Below are 12,917 nucleotides of genomic sequence, written 5' to 3'. Positions count from 1 at the left end.
AATTGGGCTTCCCTATGCGTGCCGCGCATTCACGTTTAAAAAAAAAATAAAAATGCGAGCGGGAATACGTGTTTCCGCCACACTCGAGTGTGAATAGAATGGGCTTGGGAGGAAATATTTTAGGCAGCAAAAATGACCTGGGAGGAGAGGTGAAGGTTAAAAATCTGACCTCATCAAAGTTGCATAGGAATCACTTCTTATCTAATGCTGCTGCGAATTCTGTGCGTTAACATAGAAGTCTATGAGGCTGAAATTGCACTGAAGTCGCACCAAAGTAGTGCAGGAACCTTTTTCCAAAATCGCGTGTGCTGAGTCACATTGATTAAGATGGACACCATGGAAAACAATGTGGTTTGCCTAGTCATGCGATTCTGTACAACTCAAATCGCAGTGGCACTAGTGTGAACAGGGATTTTTTTTTCAGGGGGAGTGTGGGGGAAAACATTTCTTTCGGGCACCCCCAAAACTGATTATATGTAATGGCAAGGGGTGCTGGGGTGTGCTGGAGGATCTATTGGTGATGGTGGCCGGGGGTCACTGGTGGGGATCCATTTTTGTTGGGAGGTCTATAGTTGCCGGGAGGGGTCTTATATTCCTGGGAGGTCAGCTGTTGCTGCGAGAGATCTACTGTTGAGAGAGAGGTCTGTTGTTGCTGGAGAGGTCTATTGTTGTTAGTGGAGGATCTATTGTTGCTGGGAGGGGTCTTATATTCCTGGGAGGTCAGCTGTTGCTGCGAGAGATCTACTGTTGAGAGAGAGGTCTATTGTTGCTGGGGAGGTCTATTGTTGTTAGTGGAGGGTCTATTGTTGCTGGGAGGGGTCTTATATGCCTGGAGAGTCAGTTGTTACTGTGAGGGATCTACTGTTGAGAGAGAGATCTATTGTTGCTGGCTGCTGGAGGATCTATTGATGCTGGCTGCTGGAAGATCTTTTATTGCTACTGGGGTGGATCTATTGTTACCTGTGTAGTAAATTGTTGTGGGGGGGGGGGGGGAATTAATGTGTGAGGGGTCTATAGTTGATGGTAGTGGTCTTATATTTCTGGAGAGTCAGTTGTTGCTGGAAAGGGATTTATTGTTGAGAGAAAGGTCTGTTGCTGCTGGAGAGGTCTATTGATTTGGATGGAGGATCTATTGTTGCTGGGAGGGGTCTTATATTCCTGGGGAGTCAGTTGTTGTTGGGAGAGATCTAGTGTTGAGAGAGAGGTCTTTTGTTGCTGGTGGAGGATCTATTGTTTCTGGGGGTAGTCTTATATTCCTGGAGAATCAGTTGTTCCTGGGATGGATCTACTGTTTCTGCTGCAATTTGTGGTTGCTGGACAGTCTATTGATGCTGGGAGATCTTTTGTTGCTGCTGAGGTCTATTGTTACTGGGGTGGTATTTTGTTGTGGAGGGGACAGGGGGCATTAATGCAAATTAATACAAATACTAATACAAATTAGTTAGCACCACAGAATGATACTTGGTTCTGTATTCTCTAAAAGGGGCTGTACTGGGAGGTGGGTAGGAGGTGGAACCAAGGGATGGTGCTTGGGGGTGGGTAGGAGATGGAACCAATGGATGGTGCTTGGGGGTGAGTAGGGGGTGGAACCAAGGGATGGTGCTTGGGGGTGAGTAGGAGGTAGAACCAAGGGATGGTGCTTTGGGCTGGGTAGGAGGTGGAACCAAGGAATGGTGCTCGAGGGCGGGTAGGAGGTGGAACCAAGGCATGGTGCTTGGGGTTGGGTAGGAGGTGGAACCAAGGGATGGTGCTTGGGGTGGGTAGGAGGTGGAACCAAGGGATGGTGCTTGGGGTGGGTAGGAGGTGGAACCAAGGGATGGTGCTTGGGGGGGTTATGAGGTGGAACCAATGGATGGTGCTTGGGGGTGAGTAGGGGGTGGAACCAAGGGATGGTGCTTGGGGGTGGGTAGGAGGTGGAACCAAGGGATGGTGCTTGGGGGTGGGTAGGGGGTGGAACCAAGGGATGGTGCTTGGGGTGGGTAGAAGGTGGAACCAAGGGATGGTGCTTGGGGGTGGGTAGGAGGTGGAACCAATGGATGGTCCTTGGGGGTGAGTAGGGGGTGGAACCAAGGGATGGTGCTTGGGGGTGGGTAGGAGGTGGAACCAAGGGATGGTGCTCTGGGGTGGGTAGGAGGTGGAACCAAGGGATGGTGCTCAAGGGCGGGTAGGAGGTGGAACCTAGAGGCGATTCAGTTCGCATTGTGCGCTATATAAGTATTTCATTCATTCAACCAAGGCATGGTGCTTGGGGGTGGGTAGGAGGTGGAACCAAGGGATGGTGCTTGGGGGGGTTAGGAGGTGGAACCAAGGGATGGTGCTCTCGGGTGGGTAGGAGGTGAAACCAAGGGATGGTGCTTGGGGGTGGGTAGGGGGTGGAACCAAGGGATGGTGCTTGGGGTGGGTAGGAGGTGGAACCAAGGGATGGTGCTCAAGGGCGGGTAGGAGGTGGAACCAAGGCATGGTGCTTGGGGGTGGGTAGGAGGTGGAACCAAGGGATGGTGCTTGGGGGGGTTAGGAGGTGGAACCAAGGGATGGTGCTTGGGGGTGGGTAGGGGGTGGAACCAAGGGATGGTGCTTGGGGTGGGTAGGAGGTGGAACCAAGGGATGGTGATTGGTGGTGGGTAGGGGGTGGAACCAAGGGATGGTGCTTGGGGGTGGGTAGGGGGTGGAACCAAGGGATGGTGGTTGGGGATGGGTAGGAGGTGGAGAGAAGGGGAGACTCAGAAGGGGGGAATTTCTGTGTGAACTGGGGCTAAGTACGTTAGAGAACAAACACCTGGCTCAAGGCATAAAAGGTACAACTTCTGATGAAATGGGTCTCTTTCAGATGGGTGGTTGGAGGATGGTAAAAATGCCCACAGTCAACTTCTTCAGGAGTTCAAAGGAGGTGCCCAATTCAGATCAAAATGCCTGGACTTGTCGCCATATACTCATGGGCATTCCCAGAACGGGGGGGGGAAGGGTTGGCAGGGGATCACATAGGGATCATATCCAAATAGTATTGCCAGTTTCAGTAAGGGTGTGCAGGTCTCGATATCTTCTATGAGCATTTAGGTATTTATACTATCAGTATACATTTTTAACATAGATGGACTGAAGGGTGATTTATTTAGGTTTCCATACAGACAAGCCGGTTGCATGGAAAAAGACTGCCGTTCAATACAGTCACTCATTCAGTGTTCACCCTCCTGGTTCCGATTGATACCTTCAAATTTTTAATTGAGTCCTTTAGATACTTTGCCAGTGATGGTGAACCTTGGCACTCCAGATGTTTTGGAACTACATTTCCCATGATGCTCATGCACTCTGCAGTGTAGTTGAGCATCATGGGAAATGTAGTTCCAAAACATCTGGGGTGCCAAGGTTCACCATCACTGTACTATGCTATTGTTAAAGTCCTGATGAAGGACTAAACGCTATACACAAGTTTGAGCATACCCTGGGTGCAGCACCAATGGGACTCTTAGAGCCATAACTGGGACTTGTGGTTCACCATCATAAATAAAGGTAGCTCTGCTTGCATGCATAACCATTCCAACAAACTGCCTTTCCTATGAAGGGTTGTTGTACAAATGTCCATTCTCGCGACAAGGCGGGGGCACCTGGGAGCCAGCCTATCTCCGTGAAAAACAAGGGCAATGTATGCAAACTGATTGCTTCAACAGCACTTGCCTCAAAATTTTCTGGAAGGGTCTACAGAGGTGGTGGTCATCTTTCTTGATGCATGGAGGGGCCTCAATTGTGGCCCCTGACATCACCATAGGGTCACACGATATACATTGTATACAGAGAATGCAATGCTGCACAAAGCTGTCAGAAATGGAAGGCATGCAACAGGAGTCTATTAAAGACTACGAACTTGCTGAGAGAGATGGTCAGAGACTGCCGACACACTACAGGAGATGGCCAGAGACTGTTGACATACTACAGGAGATGGCCAGAGACTGCCGACACACTACAGGAGATGGCCAGAGACTGCAGACACACTACAGGAGATGGCCAGAGACTGCCGACACACTACAGGAGATGGCCAGAGACTGCCGACACACTACAGGAGATGGTCAGAGACTGCCGACACACTACAGGAGATTGCCAGAGACTGCTGACATACTACAGGAGATGGTGGGAGACTGCAGACATGATAGAGGAGATGGTCAGAGACTGCAGACATAGGACAGAAGATGGTCAGAGACTGCCGACACAGTACAGGAGATGACCAGAGACAGCTGACCTACTACAGGAGATGGCCAGAGACTGCTGACAAACTACAGGAGATGGTCAGAGACTGCAGACATAGGACAGAAGATAGTGAGAGACTGCACACACAGTACAGGAGATGGTGAGAGACTACAGACATAATACAGGAGATGGTCAGAGACTGCAGAAATACTACAGGAGATGGTCAGAGACTGCAGAAATACTACAGGAGATGGTCAGGGACTGCCGACACAGTACAGGAGATGGTCAGAGACTGCTGACATACTATAGGAGATAGTCAGAGACTGCTGACATATGGCAGGAGATGGTCAGAGAATGCAGACCTAGTACAGGAGATGGTTAGAGACTGCAGACCTACTACAGGAGATGGTCAGAGACTACTGACATAGGACAGAAGGTGGCCAGAGATTGCCGACACAGTACAGGAGATGGTCAGAGATTGCTGATATATTACAGGAGATGGCCAGAGACTGCAGACATAGGACAGAAGATGGCCAGAGACTGCCGACACAGTACAGGAGATGGTCAGAGACTGCAGACATAATACAGGAGATGGTCAGAGACGGCAGACATAGTACAGGAGATGGTCAGAGACGGCAGACATAGTACAGGAGATGGTCAGAGACTGCTGACATGCTACAGGAGATGGTCAGAGACTGCAGACATAATACAGGAGATGGTCAGAGACTGCAGACATACTACAGGAGATGGTCAGAGACTGCAGACATAATACAGGAGATGGTCAGAGACTGCAGACATACTACAGGAGATGGTCAGAGACTGCAGACATAATACAGGAGATGGTCAGAGACTGCAGACATACTACAGGAGATGGTCAGAGACTGCAGACATAATACAGGAGATGGTCAGAGACTGCAGAAATACTACAGGAGATGGTCAGGGACTGCCGACACAGTACAGGAGATGGTCAGAGACTGCTGACATACTATAGGAGATAGTCAGAGACTGCTGACATATGGCAGGAGATGGTCAGAGAATGCAGACCTAGTACAGGAGATGGTTAGAGACTGCAGACCTACTACAGGAGATGGTCAGAGACTACTGACATAGGACAGAAGGTGGCCAGAGATTGCCGACACAGTACAGGAGATGGTCAGAGATTGCTGATATATTACAGGAGATGGCCAGAGACTGCAGACATAGGACAGAAGATGGCCAGAGACTGCCGACACAGTACAGGAGATGGTCAGAGACTGCAGACATAATACAGGAGATGGTCAGAGACGGCAGACATAGTACAGGAGATGGTCAGAGACGGCAGACATAGTACAGGAGATGGTCAGAGACTGCTGACATGCTACAGGAGATGGTCAGAGACTGCAGACATAATACAGGAGATGGTCAGAGACTGCAGACATACTACAGGAGATGGTCAGAGACTGCAGACATAATACAGGAGATGGTCAGAGACTGCAGACATACTACAGGAGATGGTCAGAGACTGCAGACATAATACAGGAGATGGTCAGAGACTGCAGACATACTACAGGAGATGGTCAGAGACTGCAGACATAATACAGGAGATGGTCAGAGACTGCAGACATACTACAGGAGATGGTCAGAGACTGCTGACATGCTACAGGAGATGGTCAGAGACTGCTGACATACTACAGGAGATGGTCAGAGACTGTAAATTCTAGAGAAAGTGTTGGGGATTTGGACATGGTTCATAGACTGACTGAAGAAACATTATCGGACAGACTACTATTTGCAGGTGCCTCAAGGTCCACACAGAGCTTCTCAAAGATTCCCATGCAGCCCCTGGGCCAAATGTCGGGCACTAGGGGTCAACAGAGATCCAAAATGATCCTCCAGCCCCACTGTAACCAACCAGGAGAGTGGTACCAATATCCTGTTATGTCTAGCATACATACAGTAGGTGGTTGAGAGCTAGGTAAAGGCTTGCTAGAGCTTGTAGTTCTCCATCAGTGAGTGTTAAACTTCCTGACACTGTCTTTTATCTCCGTAGGACTCCACACCTTTTTTTAACCATCCCAGCAATTTTTTGATATTATGGAGAATGTAATGCAGAAAAAGTGGGCACAAACACAGCCAAGAATTATGGTAATGGGGATATGGGCGCTGCTATCCACAAAACCTAAAAACGGGGTACTCAACCAGACACGGCTGAAGTCCCCTTTTTGGATAGAATAAACCTTTAAATTTCCCTGACGACTAAAGATTTCCAGTAGCTGGTTCAGAAGTACACTGGTACTTGCAGTTCTCCAAACGTTGAGGGGACACTGGTACTAATTTGGAGGTCTGCAGAGACTTAAAGTCCCTGATATCTAAGGAAGAAGGTTACTTCTGGTTGGTGGGGCTGCTGGGACTGAAATTCTACAGGTAAATAAGGAAAGGAGCTATTCCTAGTTGTTTTAGAGATTGGTGGGATTTATTTATAGATATCTATGGAAGAGGTTTTTTTTTTCAGGTTTGCCTGTGGCCTATTTGTTCTCCAGTATCTAATGATGGAGGTTATTCCTGGTTGGCTTTTTAGGTATTGTCATTCCCAAGGAAGGAGATTATTCATTTGCAGAGGTTGTTAGGACATATAGTTTGCTGATATGTAAGAAATTAAGATGTTCTTAGTTGTCCCATAGGATGCTGGGGCTTGTAGTCCTCTTGATCTCTAAGGAAAGAGGTAATTCCTGTTGCTTAGACACTGCTTGAACGTGTAACCCACCAGTATATAAAAAAAGGAGGTCTTAGTTGGCATCTAGTCTTGGATTTGTGGTCCCTGATATCTAAGGAAATAGGTTATAAGTTGGCACCTAGTCTTTCTTGTGCTTGTAGTGTTCTGATATATAAGGAAGAAGGTTCTTCTTGGTTGGCTTGTAGCTTGACTGTAGCCAAAGCTGATAGTCATACAGTGCACAATTTGCTGCCCTCTGCTTCTGAAGGGGTTAAACATGGACTGTTTTCTCTCTTCTACCTTGGACCGGTATTAGGGTACCACTCATCCCAGCCTCTCCTCCACCCTATACCACTAATCCTTGGCTCTCCTCTATCCTGTACCAATCTTAGGGTATGACTCATCCCAGCCTCCCCCAACCCTCTACTAGTATTAGGGTACTACTCATGCCAGCCACTCCCTACCCTGTACTAGTATTAGGGTACCCTTCATGCCAGCCTCTCCCCACCCTATATTAGTGTTGAGGTACCACTCATCCCAACCTCTCCTCCACTCTTTACTAGTATTGGGGTACCACTCATCCTAGCCTCTTCTCCACCCTTTACTAGTATCAGGGTACTACTCATCCCAGCCTCTCCCCACACTGTACTAGTATTAGGGTACCACTCATCCCAGCCTCTCCCCATCCTGCACTAGTATTAGTGTACCATTCATCCCAGCCTCTCCCCACCATATACTAGTATTAAGGTACCATTCATCCCAGCCTCTCCCCACCATATACTAGTATTAAGGTACCATTCATCCCAGCCTCTCCCCACCATATACTAGTATTAAGGTACCATTCATCCCAGCCTCTCCCCACCATATACTAATATTGAGGTACCACTCATCCCAGCCTCTTCTCCACCCTATGCTAGCATTAAGGTACCAATCATGCCAGCCTCTCCCTACTCTGTACTAATATCAGGGTACTACTCATCCCAGCCTCTCCCCATCCTGCACTAGTATTAGTGTACCATTCATCCCAGCCTCTCCCCACCATATACTAGTATTAAGGTACCATTCATCCCAGCCTCTCCCCACCATATACTAGTATTAAGGTACCATTCATCCCAGCCTCTCCCCACCATATACTAATATTGAGGTACCACTCATCCCAGCCTCTTCTCCACCCTGTGCTAGCATTAAGGAACCAATCATGCCAGCCTCTCCCTACCCTGTACTAATATCAGGGTACTAATCATCACAGCCTCTCCCTGCCCTGCACTAGTATTAGGGTACCATTCATCAAAGCCTCTTCCCATCCTGTACTAGTATTAGGGTACCACTCATCCCAGCCTCTTCCCATCCTGTACTAGTATTAGGGTACCACTCATCCCAGCCTCTTCCCATCCTGTACTAGTATTAGGGTACCACTCATCCCAGCCTCTCCCCACTCTGTACTAGTATTAGGGTACCACTCATCACAGCCTTTCCCCACCCTGCTCTAGTATCAGGGTACCATTCATCACAGCCTCTTCCCACCCTGTACTAGTATTAGGGTACCACTCATCCCAGCCTCTCCCCACGCTGCACTAGTATTAAGGGCCCATTCATCCCAGTCTCTCCCCACCATATACTAATATTAAGATACCACTCATCCCAGCCTCTCCTGCACTCTTTACTAGTATTGGGTGTACCACTCATTCTAGCCTCTTCTCCACCCTGTGCTAGCATTAGGGTACCACTCATGTCAGCCTCTCCCTACCCTGTACTAGTATCAGGGTACTACTCATCCCAGCCTCTCCCCACCCTATAGTACTTTTGAGGTACCACTCATCCCAACCTCTCCTCCACTCTTCACTAGTATTGGGGTACCACTCACCCTAGCCACTTCTCCACCCTGTACTAGTGTTTGGGTACCACTCTTTCCAGTCTCTCCTCCACTCTTTACTAGTATTGGGGTACTACTTATCCTAGCCTCTCCTTCACCCTGTACTAATATTAGGGTACTTCTCATACCAGCCTCTCCCCACCCTGCACTAGTATTGGGGTACCAATCATCCCAGTCTCTCCTCCACACTTTACTAGTATTGGGGTACTACTTATCCTAGCCTCTCCTTCACCCTGTACTAATATTAGGGTACTTCTCATCCCAGCCTCTCCCCACCATATACTAATATTAAGGTACCATTCATCCCAGCCTCTCCCCACCATATACTAATATTGAGGTACCACTCATCCCAGCCTCTTCTCCACCCTGTGCTAGCATTAAGGTACCAATCATGCCAGCCTCTCCCTACCCTGTACTAATATCAGGGTATTACTCATCACAGCCTCTCCCTGCCCTGCACTCGTATTAGGGTACCATTCATCAAAGCCTCTTCCCATCCTGTACTAGTATTAGGGTACCACTCATCCCAGCCTCTTCCCATCCTGTACTAGTATTAGGGTATCACTCATCCCAGCCTCTCCCCACTCTGTACTAGTATTAGGGTACGACTCATCACAGCCTTTCCCCACCCTGCTCTAGTATCAGGGTACCATTCATCACAGCCTCTTCCCACCCTGTACTAGTATTAGGGTACCACTCATCCCAGCCTCTCCCCACCCTGCACTAGTATTAAGGGCCCATTCATCCCAGTCTCTCCCCACCATATACTAATATTAAGGTACCACTCATCCCAGCCTCTCCTGCACTCTTTACTAGTATTGGGTGTACCACTCATTCTAGCCTCTTCTCCACTCTGTGCTAGCATTAGGGTACCACTCATGTCAGCCTCTCCCTACCCTGTACTAGTATCAGGGTACTACTCATCCCAGCCTCTCCCCACCCTATAGTACTTTTGAGGTACCACTCATCCCAACCTCTCCTCCACTCTTCACTAGTATTGGGGTACCACTCACCCTAGCCACTTCTCCACCCTGTACTAGTGTTTGGGTACCACTCTTTCCAGTATCTCCTCCACTCTTTACTAGTATTGGGGTACTACTTATCCTAGCCTCTCCTTCACCCTGTACTAATATTAGGGTACTTCTCATACCAGCCTCTCCCCACCCTGCACTAGTATTGGGGTACCACTCATCCCAGTCTCTCCTCCACTCTTTACTAGTATTGGGGTACTACTTATCCTAGCCTCTCCTTCACCCTGTACTAATATTAGGGTACTTTTCATCCCAGCCCCCCCCCCCCCCCAAACTGTACTAATATTAAGGTACCACTTACCCCAGCCTCTCCCCACCCTAAACCAGTATTAAGGTCCCCCTCCTCCCACCCTCTTCCAGTCTCAGTATTGTGTCCCCCATCATCTCTGCCATGCTGGGTGCCCCCTGCCCCGCCTCTGCCTGGAATCCTGCTCCCTGCCATGGCATGCCCCATACCTCCTCCATGCAGACATTGGGGTGATGGGCTCTCCCCTCCTCCATGCAGATATTGGGGTGATGGTTCTCCCCTCCTTCCATGCAAATATTGGGGTGATGGGCTCTCCCTTCCTCCATGCAGATATTGAGGTGCTGGGTTCTCCCCTCCTCCATGCAGACATTGGGGTGAGGGTTCTCCCCTCCTCCATGCAGACCTTGGGGTGAGGGCTCTCCCCTCCTCCATGCAGACATTGGGGGCTCTACCTGTTGATGAAGAACTCCGACATCCCGGTTCCCGTCCTTCCCGATCACTGCTGCCTCTACCGGCTTCTCCTCCGCCTCCTCTCCGCCGCCGTCTCCGCCAAGCCCCGCATTCTCCTCTTGCCTAGGCGGATGGGGCTCCCCGGTTGCTAACGACAACCGTACCTATGGCAACCCCGGGGATGAGCATCTCCGGGAAAGCACGGGGAGCCCGCCTCCACCTCTGATTGGCTGCTGGGAGGATAATGGTGAATGTGAGAGCGGGTCCCCCCCAGGAGGCCGGGGATGAGGATGATCCGGTGTACGGGGACACCGGGGGATGAGGAGAACACTCCGATACTGGGCTTACTGCAAAGAGGGGGAGGGGTGAGCAGCAACTGGTGGAGATGAGTGGAGGAGAGGAGATGAGAGGTATACTTCTACCTCTCCTCTATTCCTCTCTTCTATACTCCCCTCCCTCTCCTATACTCCCCCTCTCCTCTCTGAATCCCACTCTCCTCTATACTTCTCCCTCTCCTCTACACTTCTCCCTCTCCTCTACACTTCTCCCCTCCTCTATTTTTCTCCCTCTCCTCTATACTCCCCCTCTCCTCTCTGAATCCCACTCTCCTCTATACTTCTCCCTCTCCTCTACACTTCTCCCCTCCTCTATACTTCTCCCTCTCCTCTATTCTTCTCCCTCTCTATACTCCCTCACTCCTCTCTAAATGCCATTCTCCTCTATTCTTCTCCCTATCCTCTCTGAATCCCACTCTCCTCTATACTGCTCCCTCTCTTCTATACTTCTCAATCTCCTCCATACTTCTCCCTCTCCCCTCTCTGCATCTGAAACCTTCCCCAAACCATCCAAACCACCTTCCCCAAACCATCCAAATAGTGATGGACGAACTTCCGCCGGGACGTTTCGTGAACGTGGCCAAAAGTTCACGAACCGCAGTGACACCACACCAGCACCGTGATAGAGAGCACTGACACCAGCACCGTGATAGAGAGCACTGACACCAGCACGGAGATAGAGAGCACTGACACCAGCACCGAGATAGAGAGCACTGACACCAGAACCGTGATAGAGAGCACTGACACCACATCAGCACCATGATAGAGAGCACTGACACCAGCACCGTGATAGAGAGCACTGACACCAGCACCGTGATAGAGAGCACTGACACTAGCACAGAGATAGAGAGCACTGACACCAGCACCGTGATAGAGAGCACTGACACCAGCACCTTGATAGAGAGCACTGACACCACACCAGCACAGAGATAGAGAGCACTGACACCACACCAGCACCGAGATAGAGAGCACTGACATCAGCACCGAGATAGAGAGCACTGACACCAGCACTGAGATAGAGAGAGAGCACTGACACCAGCACCGAGATTGAGAGAGAGCACTGACACCAGTACTGAGATTGATAGCACTGACAACACACCAACACCATGATAGAGAGTATACAGAATAAACTTTGTATCTTTGAAAGAAAGTATATTATATGTGTACATCCCTATATACTGTACACCTATACCAGTCCTTAAAAGGACCTTTGTGGACCTAGTAGCTAGTGATTTGCAGACTGTCCCTCAGTCCCTAAACTGATAAAAGACAGCTGCAGAATTGGGCAGCACTCAGCTCAGCAGCACAGAAGTCAAGTATAATATGCTTTCTATATTTGAAAGAAAGTATATTACACGTGTACAACCCTATATACTGTACACCTATACCAGTCCTTAAAAGGACCTTTGTGGACCTAGTAGCTAGTGATTTGCATACTGTCCCTGCTCCAGACACCAAACTGTCCCTCAGTCCCTACACTGATAAAAGCCAGCTGCAGAATCGGTCAGCAAGCACTCAGCAGCACAGCAGTGCACCATAATATACTTGAAAGAAAGTATATTATAAGTGTATTACAACCCTATATACTGTACACCTATACCAGTCCTTAAAAGGACTTTTTTGGTTTAATAGTAATAGCGAGTGATTAAACTGACTGTCCCTGCTCCACACAGCGTCCTGTCCCTACACTGACAAAAGACAACTGCAGAATCGGTCAGCAGTGCACTCAGCAATCAGCAGCACAGCAGTCAGCAGCAGTGCGCCAGAACCCTATATACTGTACACCTATACCAGTCCTTAAAAGGACTTTTGTGGACCTAATAGTAATAGCTGGTGATTAAACTGACTGTCCCTGCTCCACACAGCGTCCTGTCCCTACACTGACAAAAGACAGAATGTAAAATGGCCGCCAGATCAGGTTTATTTATAAGGTAGGGGGTATGTCCAATTGTCCATGTGCTGAAATGTCTCAATTGGCTGTCCTGTACCCCATGATGCATGTGTCATGGGTCAAAGTTCTTCACAATGTAAACGCATATGTCCGCTGTGCAAACAGCGCCAGAAGTCCGTCGGTTTGGCGAATCGCAAACGAGCAAAATTCGCAGCGAAC

At 49.2% G+C, this 12,917-nt stretch overlaps 1 protein-coding gene across 1 annotated transcript in view; it reads right to left on the bottom strand.

Annotated features, from left to right (window-relative positions):
* The window catches only part of LOC143942729 (cortexin-3-like), a 45,426-nt gene extending 34,560 nt beyond the window's left edge, over positions 1–10,866 (bottom strand). The window contains exon 1 of the mRNA XM_077464110.1: positions 10,475–10,866. The gene's annotated coding sequence lies outside the window, so the exon portion shown is untranslated. The remainder of the gene's footprint in view (positions 1–10,474) is intronic.
* Positions 10,867–12,917: the final 2,051 nt, after the last annotated feature.

Source organism: Lithobates pipiens, unplaced genomic scaffold (genome assembly GCF_037356315.1).
Source record: "Lithobates pipiens isolate NorthernLeopardFrog02 unplaced genomic scaffold, aLitPip1_a1.2 Scaffold_30, whole genome shotgun sequence".
Classification (NCBI taxonomy): domain Eukaryota; kingdom Metazoa; phylum Chordata; class Amphibia; order Anura; family Ranidae; genus Lithobates; species Lithobates pipiens.
The sequence above is the reverse complement of the archived record's forward strand: the minus strand, read 5'-3'. Positions and strand labels throughout refer to the sequence as shown.